This window comes from Brachycentrus maculatus, unplaced genomic scaffold (assembly GCF_059751285.1).
Source record: "Brachycentrus maculatus isolate JH-2025_06_01 unplaced genomic scaffold, ASM5975128v1 h1tg001974l, whole genome shotgun sequence".
NCBI lineage: Eukaryota > Metazoa > Arthropoda > Insecta > Trichoptera > Brachycentridae > Brachycentrus > Brachycentrus maculatus.
The window spans coordinates 2,152-18,314 of NW_028282527.1; the positions used below are offsets into that span (position 1 = coordinate 2,152).

The 16,163-nt window shown below is 32.1% G+C and overlaps 1 pseudogene; it reads right to left on the minus strand.

Annotated features, from left to right (window-relative positions):
• Positions 1 to 5,232: 5,232 nt before the first annotated feature.
• LOC148298482 (uncharacterized) lies at positions 5,233 to 9,835 on the minus strand (annotated as a pseudogene).
• Positions 9,836 to 16,163: the final 6,328 nt, after the last annotated feature.

Sequence of the window (16,163 nt, forward strand, 5' to 3'; positions counted from 1 at the left end):
AATTCGAAGGACACCTTTAAAATGTCCAGCTCTGCTTAATACATATTTAATGAACACTCTTCTCCCCTAATGAATCTTCAAGTTTTCGTGTCGTTTTTTTTTAACGACATATTTTATCTTTGACCGAAATGAAATATTTCCAACATTTTGTGTGTGTCCAAATTCTTGTTCTCAAGTCTAGATTATCTCCAATTATAGGAGTATTTTTCATAATATTTCAAAATGGGTTCATACATATAGAATGTTCGCCTCCGTAGCGCAATGGTCAGCACGCTCGGCTACCGTTCTGGAGGTCCCGGGTTCGATTCCCAAGGGGGTAAAATAAATATAAGTGATTTTTTCACTGTCATATTTATTCAATATTACCCTGGACTGGTACCCGAAACGGAGGGCTGATCACCTTTCTTTCATGTGTAAACGATCAAGATAGCACTGCGTTTATATGACGCAGTGCCCTATGCACCATTGGGGTGCGGATAAGGGTTTTATTATTTATTATTATATATAGAACTTCCAAGAATTTGAGTTGTGTGGTTGTCAATAACGGGTAGAATTGGTGGATGTTACACGTGTGTAAAGTGATAACTTAAACCAGCTTTCGACAGTCGTCAGCCCGGTAAATGCCCAGACTTCCATATTCTTCTTCATCTTTGATGAGATGTCCAAAAATAATATGAAATATTTCGTTCAGAACGTTGAATCAGAATGCTAAACTGCCAGTGTATAACGGAGTCCTGATTTCAACCCTAATGTATGTTAGTGACGCATGGAGTTGATAAAAGAAGGATTAATGTAGACTGAATGCAGTCGATATTCGATCTAAGAAAAATCTGCGGCAAAATAATATATGATAGGTATTAAAATGATGAAAGAAGGAAATAATGCAAAGCTCAGATAACCATTATCAAAAAAATTAAGAAATGTGTGTTCAGATGGTTCGGAAATGTGAATCAAATAAGCGAAGAATGAATAGAAATAGGAGCAGTGGAAGATCGAGAAAAATTTGGTATGATCAAGTATTTTAAGTACTAGAATATTTCAAAGAGGCGAATTTTTTTGCAAAGACAGAGCGGTTTGGCGTTCTTTTCTCTCTGCCTACCCCTGCGAGGAAGCGACGTGATGGTCATTTACTTAGTATGTTAGTAAGATTATAAATATGATGTTACAGGAACGCCTTTTCGGATAGCGCAATACAAAATGTTTCAAGAACGCTTTTCCGGATAGCGCTTTACAAAACGTTTGGTAGAACGCCTTTCCGGATAGTGCAATATAAAATGTTTGATTAACATCTTTCCGGAAAGCGCAATACAAAATGTTTAAGGAGTGCCTTTTCGGATAGCGCAACACAAAATGTTTGATGTACGTCTTTTCGGATAGCGCAATACAAAACGTTTCAGGATCGCTTTTCCGGATAGCGCTGTACAAAATATTTAAAGAACGTATTTCCGGATAGCGCAACACAAAACGTTTCACCAATGACGTTCCGGAAAGCGTCATAAGAACAAAATTAGTTCAGAACGCCGCCGCAGCGCCGCGTTAATTTAGTTTAAATGCGATTAATATAACTGATACGATATATTTAATGGTCCAATCGCCATAACTTTTAATGGAGGAGTTATTTTTGATACTCATAAAATCAAACGTACATACCCATCACTGTCCGAAGCTGTATGCATAGAGGGGAAATGGAGAGTAATGGTGCCATAATTCATTTTTTTAATGTCCCTTTTTATGGCATTATGGAAAGGTCGTAAAGAAAAATTATTTAAGGATTTTGTACTAACGTTTAGGATGATAATTTTATCGGTGAAAACGTCTCAAAACTAGATATATTTGTACAAGTGTAAGGGATGGTATTTCTGTGTAATTTATACCTCGATATGAATGTTTTATTACATTTTTAATGGTTTCTTCATTCAGTCTCATATCAGCAGGTAGGAAAGATAGGACGATTCTAAAAACAATTTTGTAATATCTTTTGTTGAGGTGAATTGTAAGGCATTTTTTTTTTTAACTTATATTTTTACTTTTATTTTTATATTTATTTTATTTTTATTTTCATTTTTATTTGTTCGGAAATTGTACAGCTTTACATTGAACGAACAATTTTTTTTAAATAGTAACATTAACGATAATAAACATTATAATACATTGACAAAAATTGTTTCATTTACAATAATAAAGCCAATTAAACAATTCCACGTTTATCTTATAATTACTGTTGAAACATTGAGAGATAAAAAAAAAGAAAGAGAAGAGTGTGTGTGTGTGTGTGTGTGTGTGTGTGTGTGTGTGTGTGTGTCTATGTGTGTGTGTGTGTGTGTGTGTGTGTGTGTGTGTGTGTGTGTGTGTGTGTGTGTGTGTGTGTGTGTGTGTGTGTGTGTGTGTGTGTGTGTGTGAGTGTGTGTGAGTGTGTGTATGTGAGTGTGTGTGTGTGTGAGTGTGTGTGTGTGTGTCTATGTGTGTGTGTGTGTGAGGATGGGAATAAAAGAGTAAGGGTATGACGATTATCGTAACTCCTGGCCTGACCACACCAAAGTATTTGAGATACTTGATCAAGTTTTCCTCGGTTTTCCTCTGACCAACCATTGACTCCTGACTCTTATTAACAATAAATATGGGAGTCGAACACTGCAATATATCGTTCCGAACATTTTTATTTTGTTGCCGACGGATGTTAGAGGTCAAAATAAAATATGGAAGAAAGGCAATATAAAGGAATGGGTAAATGATCAAGAGTAGTCTAATTTTATGAAAATTATAAAATGTTTATATTCTTGATTTTTTTCTCTTTTTTGTGTATATATTAGGTTAAAACGTTGAAAACAATAAAAAATGTATTAAAATAGAACTCCACCGACAAGACACACAAGGTGGCTTGTCGGTGGTATATATATATATATATATATATATATATATATATATATATATATATATATATATATATATATATATATATATATATATATATATATATATATATATATATATATATATATATATATATATATATATATATATATATATATATATATATATATATATATATATATATATATATATATATATATATATATATATATATATATATATATATATATATATATATATATATATATATATATATATATATATATATATATATATATATATATATATATATATATATATATATATATATATATATATATATATATATATATATATATATATATATATATATATATATATATATATATATATATATATATATATATATATATATATATATATATATATATATATATATATATATATATATATATATATATATATATATATATATATATATATATATATATATATATATATATATATATATATATATATATATATATATATATATATATATATATATATATATATATATATATATATATATATATATATATATATATATATATATATATATATATATATATATATATATATATATATATATATATATATATATATATATATATGAAATAGATAATTATCCATCGTGATATTGTTCAGCATATCGGTAGCTCTTTCTACAAGCATAACCATCGGCCAAATAAATCCATAAAAAAAATTGAAAATCTTAACTTGAAAATTGAAGATTTGGACGCACTCAAAACGAATAATGATTTCTCAAAACTTGTTAATAAATTGTATTCTCGACTAACCCCACCGCATCAAATATTCAGAAATGGTGATAAAATAATTATCTCCTACCTGTTAAACGTCTCCGGCGGGTTACACATCAAAGGGAGTCTCAACCCTTCTCCTCCCCTACCCGCCCCGCCAACCCCCTTCCCGCTCCGCTCGGCTAATGACACTTGATAAAGCGAGCCCCCTTCTCGAGCCCCCCGCCCCTCGAATTACGCCTTTTTAATTTTGTTCGATTGTCTTTTGTCTTTTCGTGTCGGACGCGGTCTGAGGGGGGTTAGGTGGATTCATTTTGTACGGCTATTAATGAGATTTATTGGATTTGGCATGATTGGATTTCAAAGATTTAGCCATTTCAAATAAAGTGTGACGTACGATCCAATCACATTCGATTGTTGACGATACGAAACTTGATGAGAGTACAAAACACTTGTTAAAAAATATGTATGTGTCTTTGACAAGTGTTTTACACACTTCCCTCACTCCTTTCAACAACGTCATGTATCAAAAATCGACAATTTTCAGAATGCCCAGAAAATGTACTATATCCCAAGAAAAGCGGCATATTTTTAACTTAATATTTATCCGCTACAGGGCAGAAAGTGTTGTTTTTGCATTTCGAAGAAGAGATATTGTTTAATATTTTTTTTAAGTATTCTAAATATATTTCAAATGAAGAAAAAACATTCAGGTTTTACCTAAAAAGATCTGTTGCACAGTAAAAAGTTCAATAAGTGGCTCGATATTTATTTTTAATACATTTAATTATATTCTTAAACTTTAATAACGATCTTCAGAAAAATCAAGTTGTTTTCATTTATGACGTTCTTGAAAGGAGTGAGTAATATGGCGTTTTAAAATAATGCGGAATAGATCAAAATACAATAGATTCTAAAAAACAGTATTCACCAAGTGAAATAAGAAAAATTAAAGTTGGATTTTAGATGTACAGATAGTTGAGCTGATGGAAGTTGTAGGAGTTCAAGTTAACTAACTAACTAACTAACTAACCATCGCGCCGCTTCCCCGCAGGGGTAGGCAGAGATAATAGAACGCCACACCACTCTGTCTTTGCAAACATTCTTCGCCTCTTCCACGTTCATGCATCTCCTCATACATACCCGCCGATTGCTACGACTCCTAACCTGACCACTTTCAAGTATTTGGCATACCTGATCGTGCCATGTTTTTCTCGGTCTTCCTCGGCTCCTTTTTCCAATCACATTCGCCTCATAAATTTGTTTTACCGTTCTTTCCTCACTCATTCGTTCTACATGTCCAAACCATCTCAACATACCTTTCTTAAATTTGTCGAAAATGCTTATTTCAGCTTTGTATTCCTTCCTTATTTCACTATTCGAACATCTATCATACATCGTTTTGTCGCACATTCCTCTGAGAGATCTCATTTCGACTGCATTCAGTCTACTTTCATCCTTCTTTTCCCAACTCCATGTTTCACTTTCATACATTGGAGTTAAAAATAAATAAATACATATTGAAAATGTCAATGTGCAATGTGTTTGTTGCAGGAATTGTATGCGCAGGCGCTCAACGTACACGAGCGGGCGGCTGAGCAGGGGCCCCGGCGGGCTCGCGCCCGGCTGGTCCTTCGTGTTCGATCCTGCGGGCCGCTTCTGCTACTACTGGTCCATGGTGGTCTCCATGGCCTTCCTTTACAACTTCTGGGTCATCATCTATAGGTTCGCCTTCCAAGAGATCAACGGTGAGCTCTTCTCCATTACCTTGGGACTGATTTTTTTAAAGCTACCATAGATCTAGGTTCTGATGTACCATGGTGGTCTATATGGCCTTCCACTACAACTTCTTGGTCATCATCTATAGGTTCGCCTTCAAAGAGATCAACGGTGAGCTCTTCTCCAATACCTCGGGACTGATTTATTAAGTCACCTTAAAAACATGTTCTGATGTTCCATGGTGGTCTCCACGGCCTTCCTCTACAACTTCTGGGTCATCATCTATAGGTTCGCCTTTCAAGAGATCAACGATGAGCTGTTCTTCCATTACTTTTGGATTGATTTCTTAAGTGGCCATAGGTCTAGGTTCTGATGTAAGCTTCCTGAAAATTTTAAGGACAATAGCTTGAGGCACATTGCAGGAGCCTAGTGAGGACCTTACATGGTGTTGAGTTGAACTTAAGGACACTCTTTGCAAAGTATAAAGATGTACTCTAAGATACTGCATTAAGTATGTTTTGATATTGATATCGCTCACTCCTTTCAAGAACGTCATAAATAAAAAATCGTCAATTTTCAGTTGTGCATGTTTTCGGAATGCCCAGAAAATGTACTATATCCCAGCAAAAAAGGCATATTTTTAACTTAATATTTACCCGCTACAGGGCAGAAAGTATTGTTTCTACATTTTGAACAAAAGATATTGTTTAATCATTTTTTTAAATAAACCAAATATTTTTAAAATTGAGAAAAAACCTTCAGGTTTTACCTAAAAAGATCTGTTGCACAGTAAAAAGTTCAGTAAGTGGCTTGATATTTATTTTTAATACTTTGTATTATATTTTTAAACTGTAAAAACGTTTTCCTGAAAAACGTTTTTACAGTTTTTTTTTATTTATGACGTTCTTAAAAGGAGTGAGCGATATGTCATCTACTTGTAGAATGAATAACTAAATGTCTACTAATTATTGAATAATAATTTTTAAAAATTAAAAAAAAAATTCTCGTAATTTGTTGAAAATTTACTGAAAAAAATTGCCCGTATCATAACTTCGTTATGAGAATGGAAATTTTCCTCTTTTCCGTGTTAGCGAATTAATAAATGAATGATTAAAATCGTATGCACTAGTGCAGTAAATGCAATTAGTTTTTCTGAATAATTTGTATGATCACATGTTGCACTGATGTTCAAACGTTTTCTAGTCTGATAGGTACTTGCAATTATCATTATATTGAAGCAGATACAGCTTTAATTGCGTATCATTATCATTGACAAATGTCCCGTTTCATGGAATGGAGCTTTATCTGGTGTAGCTATATATAAACACATAAAGTTACTACCGGTTCGTGGAATATTGTGAATGAACAGAATATATAAAAATCTTCTAGTACATAACACGATTTACCCACATCGAAGGTTTGATAGTCCCAAGAATTAACGATAAATATGGAAGTAACACTTCAGTATATCGTTTTATACATTTGTAATTTGTTGCCGACGGAGGTAAGATGTCAAAATAACATGGAACAAAGGCAAAATAAAGGAATGGGTCATGATTTAATTCTATGTAAATTGTAAAATAGCATTTTATTTTAATTTTTTTGCTTTTTTTGTGTGTTAAATTAGATAAAAACAATGAAAAAACGTGTGTAAAAAGAACTCCACCGACAAGACACACAAGGTGGCTTGGTTGGTCTCTGCATTTTTTAAAATATGGTTATAATTTATATATAAATAATAAAAATGTAAAATAATTAATAGAATTTTTAAAACAGTGCCATGCTAAAATAAAACGCGCCAAAATAAAACGCACGTCCCGGTGTTGGGTAGTCACACAATATTAAAATTGCGATTAATCTCCTTAATTTATTCTAAAAGAAGTAGAAAATTAAAATAATTTAGATTAATTTACTGAAAACCTTAAAAATGGCAACGCTCACAGAACAAGCATAGGTCCACTCTTGTCGAAAGCTCAAGAGCCACTAGCTGGCTAGCTAGCCAGAGAACATTGAGCTTTGAGTTCCTCACGCTTACATAGTGCAAGTATGCAAGAGTGAGATGCGAATATAGTGTCGCGGTTCCGTTCACTCTTCACGCGCTGTTTATACACGAATTTGTTTCCGGTATTTATAAAATACCTTCGATGTACCGGATAAATTCTGATTTTTATTGCAATTTATTTTTTTAATCAATGCGTTAATATGTTATGGAGGAATACTTTAAATCATGGCTATGTATTTATTATATGATTTATTGATCCGGCATTAACTTTGTGGAATGACATGATTATTTTATTAAAATTAAACACTTGAATAAACCACTTTAATGAGTTTTATTTTTATTTACGACTAGTTTCGAAAACGACAGATGTTTTCATCTTCTGGTACAAATTAAAGCTGTTTTAATTTGTACCAGAAGACGAAAACATCTGTCGTTTTCGAAACTGGTCGTAAATAAACATAAAACTCATTAAATATTCAAGTGTTTAATTTTAATAAAATATGTATTTCTAATATTTATAGATATATTATGGTTATTAGAAGCAATGTGTACAAGGTACACAACACCAGGAAGGATTAACCATAAATTTGTTTACTTACGATAATATAATCATAAAATTAGATTCACTGGTTTTAGAATGCGAGACATATTTTACTTTATGGTAAAATTTAAATTGATAGAGTTATACCATTAGTAAAATACATAATTCAAATAAATTACAAAAAAACAGTATTGCAAAAGTAGTGGGTACTTATTCACGGTAAAATGTGACAGTTAAACACAAATTATTACACTTTTATCGCACATAAAATGGTGTAAAACATAGATTATCACGCGATGTGTTATCTTGTCTACTTTTCATTGTTACAAAATGACAACCAATCCGATAAAACATGTCATTTGAATTTCGAATTTAATTCTTTGTTTTAAAATGTTCTTCTTCATCTATGTTGAGATAAAAATAATGTAAAAAAATAACTCCTATAATTGGAGATAATCTAGATTTGTGTACAAGTATTTGAACACATTCAAAATGTTGTAAATAAATTAACTAATAAAATTATAAGTTAATATAATAATATAAAATGAATGTTTTCTGACGTGATTTATTTTCCAGGATTCGGACCTCACACACAAAGTTTCTGCTCAATAAAAACTTCATTCATCTCACCAATAGATGTGTCTAGTAAAATTCTAGTGGTGCAAGCACTATGTTTCGAAATTGAACCATATATACATCGCTCACTCCTTTCAACAACGTCGAGATTGTTTTTAAAGTTAAATTAAAATTAAAAATAAATATCAAGCCACTTATTGAACTTTTTACTGTGCAACAGATCTTTTAAGGTAAAACCTGAATGTCTTTTCATTCATTTGAAAAATTTGTAGTTTATTTAAAAAAAATATTAAACAATACATTTTCTTCAAAATGCAAAAACAACACTTTCTGCCCTGTAGCCCCAACACAATGACGCATAGGGCAGTGGTCGACATATTTTTTAGCGAAATATGCATATTACAAGGGTTAAAGAAAATCTTGATAGCCAAATCTGTTTGCAATTCTACAACACCTTAATTAAAAATTTAGATCATTGTCAAATTACGGGTACATTCAATAAACTTGATTTCATATGTCGCTCACTCCTTTCAAGAACGTCATAAATCAAAAAACCTGATTTTCAGCAGAACGTTTTTAAGGTTTAAAAATATAATACAATGTATTAAAAATAAATATCAAGCCACTAATTGAACTATTTTCATTCATTTCAAAAACAGATCCATGCAACAGATCTTTTTAGTTAAAACCTGAATGTTTTTTCTCCATTTGAAAAATATTTAGTTTCTTTAAAAAAATAATTAAACAATACCTTTTCTTCAAAATGTAAAAACAACACTTTCTGCCCTGTAGCGGGTAAATATTAAGTTAAAAATATGCCGCTTTTGCTGATATATATAACATTTTCTAGGCATTCCGAAAGATAAACTAAAAATTTTCAATTGTTGATATATGACATTGTTGAAAGGAGTGAGCGATATATAGAAGTTCGTTGAGATGTCAAAAAATAATACGGTGATAATATAATAATTAGGGTTATTTCTCTTGCTTTCAGGTGAAACGATCATAGTGTGGTTCTGCCTCGACTACCTCTCCGACTTCCTGTACTTCGCGGACATAATATTCCACTTCCGTACGGGCTACCTCGAGGACGGGGTCCTGCAGACGGACTCCGTGAAGCTCAGGAACCACTACATGAACTCTACAACCTTCTACATAGACTGCCTGTGCCTGCTGCCCCTAGACTTCCTCTACCTCTCCATCGGCTTCAACTCTATCTTGCGTTCGTTTCGTCTAGTGAAAATATACAGATTCTGGGCGTTCATGGATAGGACCGAGAGACATACAAACTACCCTAATCTGTTCAGATCGACGAGTTTAATACATTATTTGCTTGTGATTTTCCATTGGAACGGGTGTTTGTATCATATCATATATAAAAACAATGGTTTCGGCAGTAAAAACTGGGTGTATCACGATTCGGAATCAGCCGATGTTGTGAAGCAGTACTTACAGAGTTACTACTGGTGTACGCTGGCCCTAACTACTATTGGTAAGTTTTTAACCATTAATATATTTCAGTATTTTTGGTAAACACATATCGCTCACTCCTTTCAAGAACGTCATCAATCAAAAATCATCAATTTTTAGTAGTGCATGTTTTCGGAATGCCCAAAAAATGTACTATATCCCAGTAAAAGAAGCATATTATTAACTTAATATGTACCCGCTACAGGGCAGAAAGTGTTGTTTTTGCATTTTGAAGAAAAGGTATTGTTTAATTATTTTTTCAAACATACTGAATATTTTTCAAATGGAGAAAAAACCTTCAGGTTTTACCTAAAAAGATCTGTTTCACAGTAAAAAGTTCAATAAGTGGCTTGATATTTATTTTTAATATATTGTATTATATTTTTAAACTTTAAAAACGTTCTCCTGAAAAAACAAGTTTTTTGATTTATGACGTTCTTGAAAGGAGTGAGCGATATGTTGAGATAAGTACCGCGTTATCGGGAAAACTTTCAAGGGGGTTAAGCCTTTTTTAAAAGAAATTTGTATATGTGTTTTTCTTTTTTATAAAAATACTTCAATGTTTTGTTCTTCAATGTTTTTCACAGATACTTTGCGGCACATTTTATAAACTTTATAAAATAAAACAACTTTGTTTTCAACCATACCGTCTTAATTGCCTTTCCTCCACCTTACTATTGAAGTCAGTTAAACCCAGGCATGTACGAATGCTTTATTGAATATTTATTTTGAAATATAAAAATATATTTATGGAATACAAGCTTAAAAATATAAATTACTGTAAAATCAATACTTTTGTTCTGTATCACGATGTTATAATATTTCAACAGTATTAAATTTTAAAATGTTTTAAAATTATGGTTTGGTCCTTCAAAGGGAAAGATTAATTATTTCTATGGTAACACAACACCATTAAAATTAAATTGGGGAGAAAAGCGCCAAGCGAAACGGCGAAACTTTCTTCTTGACGTTGCTCAAAAGGGAAAAGCGCCGAAAGCTGATCTGAAGGGTCTAGTCACGTGTATCGACTGTGAAATTCTCGCTTTTTCAAATACAGTTAGCGGATTTGAACGGACCCCACTTTCGGCCTGTCAAACTCGTGTCATATTGTTTGTGACACCCCTGAAAAATAAATAATGTCATTTCGAAATCGGTCCATACGTTAATTTAACCCAGTGCAGTATTCGGCACACTTATTAGCCGAAGAAACAAATATCCACATTATAACGATTACAAATCTTCTTGAGAACCAAATCTGTTTGCAATTCTTCTTCTTCTTCTTCTTCTAACCCTTTTCCGCACCCAATGGTGCATAGGGCACTTCATCACATAAAAACAGTGTTCTCTTGATCATTAACACATGAAGGAAGGGTGATCATCCGTCCGCTTCAGGTGCCAGCCCAGGGTAATATTAAATAAATATTAGAGTGAAAAAATCACTTTTATTTATTTGACCCCCCCTGGGAATCGAATCCGGGACCTCCGGTACGGTAGTCGACCGTGCTGACCATTATACTAAGGCGACGGGCAATTCCAGTAGTTCTTAATTATAAATTAAGACCTTTTTCAAATTACGAGTACGAGTAAGGCTCTTGCTTCAAAAATATTGAATGCGTAATGTCGAAGAGATTTGTGCCAGAGTCACATACAAGAGGTCAAAAAGCTGCAAATGAAGAAGAATATGGAAGTCTGGGTATTTACAGGATTTACGATCTGTCATAGGCTGGTTAAGTGATCACTTTGAACACGTGTAATATTCGCCATTTCAACCATGATTTACAATTATACTAGGGCTCAAATATTATGTAGTTTATGACTGCCAAAATTTGAGTAGTATGATTGTCAATCATGGGTAGAATGGTGAATTGTTGGGTAATATATCCAAAATAAAACAAGGTTTGTAGGATTGAATTGTACATTTATTTATGTATATGTTAATACGTAACGCGTTTCGTCTTCTTAGGACATTATCAAACACTTGAGTGTTTATATACAACATATACATAAATAAATGTAGAATTCAATCCTACAAACCTTGTTTTATTTTGTATATATTACCCAACATTTCAATATGGAATTCTACTAACAGTCTGCAGTTACAATAAATAAGAAGGGTGAATTTATGTATTAATTTTAAATCAAACACAGATTTTTTGAGTATACTAAGTTGTATTTTATTAACAAAAACACATAAAAAATTATATTGTGACAATTGTTTCGCCTTGTTAGGGCATTATCAAACGAATGTGAAGATCAAATAGACTACGGTCCTTATGTAGCTATACAATTCTAAGTGTCAGTTTGTGTTAAAACAGCACGTGTTAAAACTGTAATACATAAATTTAAATGGAGTTCTACAAATTAAACGCCAAATCAAATAAGAATGGTGAATGTTGCACGTGTGTAAAGTGATCACTTAACCAGCTTATGACGGGTTGTAACCCCTGTAAATGCCCAGACTTCCATGTTCTTCTTCAATCAAACATAAATAAATCTGATGATGTCGGTAACGACGAAACCCGGTCGCTGGTCAAATAAAAATAAAAGTGGAAAAGCTTAAAATATTGGTTTTAATCTAATAATATATTCAATCAAACATTTCTATAAACTCCCTGAAGAAATAAAAAAAATAGATGATATAAAAATACTTATAATAAAAATTTAAGCTCTATATATTTAAAAAATACTATTATATCTTTTATTATATAACATTAAACCACGAGTGTAAGTCCCTCTCCAAGCACAACAGCACAGTCCTTTTTTATGGAGAGACACAGCGAATCGAAATATAAAAGTTCTCCATATGTATAAATGATTCAAATGTATTATGTTATAAATAAAAATGTAAATATATTAAATGAATAAGAAAAAAATAAAAAATGTATGTTGAGACATGTGGAGACACTCAGATTTGTGAACAAGTAATTGGACACACTCAAAATTTTGTGAAGGAAAATTTTATATGCGTTTTTTTGTCTTATAATTCTGTTTTATCGAACGTGCTTTATATTTCGTTACAAAAATGGCAACACTATCGTACCGCGAGACTGTAATACGTCAATAAAGTAAACAAGACAACGGAGAAATCCCGCCAATCAAACATTATTTATCATTTTTATCTGTGGAAAGAAGTGATAATAGGACGCCATCTCTGGCAGAGGAGTCAAAAGTCGTTTTTGAATATAGCAAAATAAGTTGAAAAGGATGAAGTTTAATGCCTCGGAAACTTGGTCGTTAAGGAAATTGCGCGGAAAGTCGTTATTTGAATCAAATATAATCGCGTCAAGAATGGAAAAATCCGACAGAAAATTTTGAATTTTTATATGCAATATCTAACGGGCCGTATTTTTTTTAATTCATTTTTGAGTCCGGTCATTGTTTCTTAGTGCCTAGCGTCATAGAATAGCATCTGTAATAAAAAATTAAATTTATAGTTTTATATTATTTTTAGACCTCTCATCTCATCTCATCTCATCTCATCTCAAGATGAAGGAGAATATGGAAGTTTGGGCAAAGTCTGGGGACGACCGTCATAGGCTGTATATGTATATATATATATTTTTTTAAACTCTTATCCGCACCCCAATGGTGCATAGGGCACTGTGTCTTATAAACGCAGTGTTATCATGATCGTTTTACACATGAAGGAAAGGTGATCAGCCCTCCGCTTCAGGTACCAGTCCATGGTAATATTGAATAAATATTACAGTGAAAAAATTACTTATATTTATTTTTATCCCCCTTGGGAATCGAACCCGGGACCTCCAGAACGGTAGCCGAGCGTGCTGACCATTACACTACGGAGGCGGACAATGAATGTAGGCGGATATGTATATAGGCTGTATATATGATCAGTTCTATATATTATATGATCCAATATCAAAACATTGTTCTTTAAATTATTATTTAATATGGTAACAAAACTTTCTTTATAATTTAATTCCATTTTCTAGACATGTCTACTTTTACGATCTCAAAATTAATAGCGCAGCTCTCTTCAATCAAGAGACTAAGTTCTTGTGCTTGGAGAGGGACTTCCATATTACATATTTATCGTTTATGTTTGTTATTAACATAATTTTTTTTTCTTGGATTAACATATAATGTCATTTTAATTTTTATGTCATTTTTTATATCTGTAGTTGATTGAACTTTTCTTACAGATTGAACAGTTATGATTTATATTCGAAGCACTAACTTTGTGATTTTCTATTTTAATAATTAAAATATAATTTTGTTTTAAAATCACTATAAATATTTCATTTTAACTTAATTTCAATGTCTACCGATTTCGAAGGTAACCGCTTCTTTATCAAGACTAATTAATACTAAAACACTTTCTATTTAACAAAATTCAAAATGTTTTAACGGTTAGGGAAAGGAGCTTGGGTAGATCTCAAGTTGCTTTATTATTTTTGTGTTGATTGGCAGTCATAGTCAAAAGGGATCAGGGATGATGAGTGATTGGAAACATATTTAATAACGGACTTTTAGATAAATCATTTACTTGTGTATTTATTATAATGATTAAAGAAAACACTTGTTTTATACCACTTGAGTTTTATTAAAGACTACATGTTTCGGAAGTTAAACTTCCATCATTCAGGTCTGTATATAAATTAAAATATAAAATATAAAATTGTTCTATAAATAAGGAGAGGAGAAAGTTAGGAAAGTTTTCTTTAATCATTGTAACATGTCTTACCACAAAGTCAATGCCGAAACAATAAATAAAATATGTGTATTTATTAGTTTAAATTATTGTTAATTGCCTTTTTAATTTATCAACCGGGAGAAGACATTACGACGTTTTAGATGCCTATCGCTTAGTTAAATTTGTTACCGCTAGACGGAGCATCCTCGTTTCATTTCTTATTAGTCAACTTTGAAAAGAATGACAATCAATCAAATACTAAAGTGCCGGAAGCCATTGCAACTGAGCCCGCGTAGTAATAATAATTATTAAAAGCTTGCAAACAAAAAGCCTCTTCCCAATTAAAAGTTCCCTGAAATTTTGGCAATTAACTCATTATAATATATGGCGGTAAGCTTTTTAAATTAAGTCGAGTCAAAGCGGCTAAAAAAGGGGTACACAACCATTTTCAACAAAAAAAATAACATTTATTATTATTTTGTCCGCCTCCGTAGTGTAATGGTCAGCACGCTCGGCTACCGTTCTGTAGGTCCCGGGTTCGGTTCCCAAGGGGGGTAAAATAAATATAAGTGATTTTTTCACTGTAATATTAATTCAATATTACCCTGGACTGGTATATGAAGCGGAGGGCTGATCACCTTTCCTTCATGCGTAAACGATTAAGATAACACTGCGTTTATATGACGCAGTACCCTATGCACCATTGGGGTGCGGATAAGGGTTTTATTATATTATAACTATTATTATTTACAACATTTTGAGTGTGTCCAAATACTTGTTCACAAAATCTGGATTATCTTCAATTACAGGAATCATTTTCATATTATTTTTTAACATCTCATCAAAGATGAAGAAGAATATGGAAGTAAAGTGTAAAACGATCACTTAAACCAGCCTATGACGGTCGTCAGCCCCGTAAATGCCCAGACTTCCATATTCTTCTTCATCTTTGATGAGATGTCAAAAAAAACAATTATTATTATTTATATCGTGGCCTGGATAATTAACCTTTATATTAATATAGGTAAATGTAAATTACACTTTATTTATGGATTTTTCTTTCTATTGTCAGATATTGAGGGGATTATTTTAAATTGATGAAAGCTATATACTTCACAAATTCTCATCTGAGGACGCGACCGTCCAACCAAAATTCGAAAACCATCAAAATTATAACTAATATATTAATGAAATCCAACAACAGTGTATATGTACATCTTTTAACAACAAAAAAAACAATTTGGATGGTCAGTAATGGGCAGAACGGTGAACGTTACATGAGTGTATTAAGTGATCACTAAAGCCAGCATGTAGGTCGTTAGCCCTAGGATGCTCAGATTACCATATTCTTTCGGATATAGACCTAGACCTTAGACATAGACCTTCGTCTCAATTGGTTTTGTAGACACCTACAGCATCGAACAGATTAATTGAAACAAAACTTTTTTCGTTGTATTTTCGTAAAAAGTTTTGTAAAATCTTTTGTTTACAAGTTATATCACAAATTAATGTTTAATAATATCTCATTTGGGTTCAATCAAACATTTTACT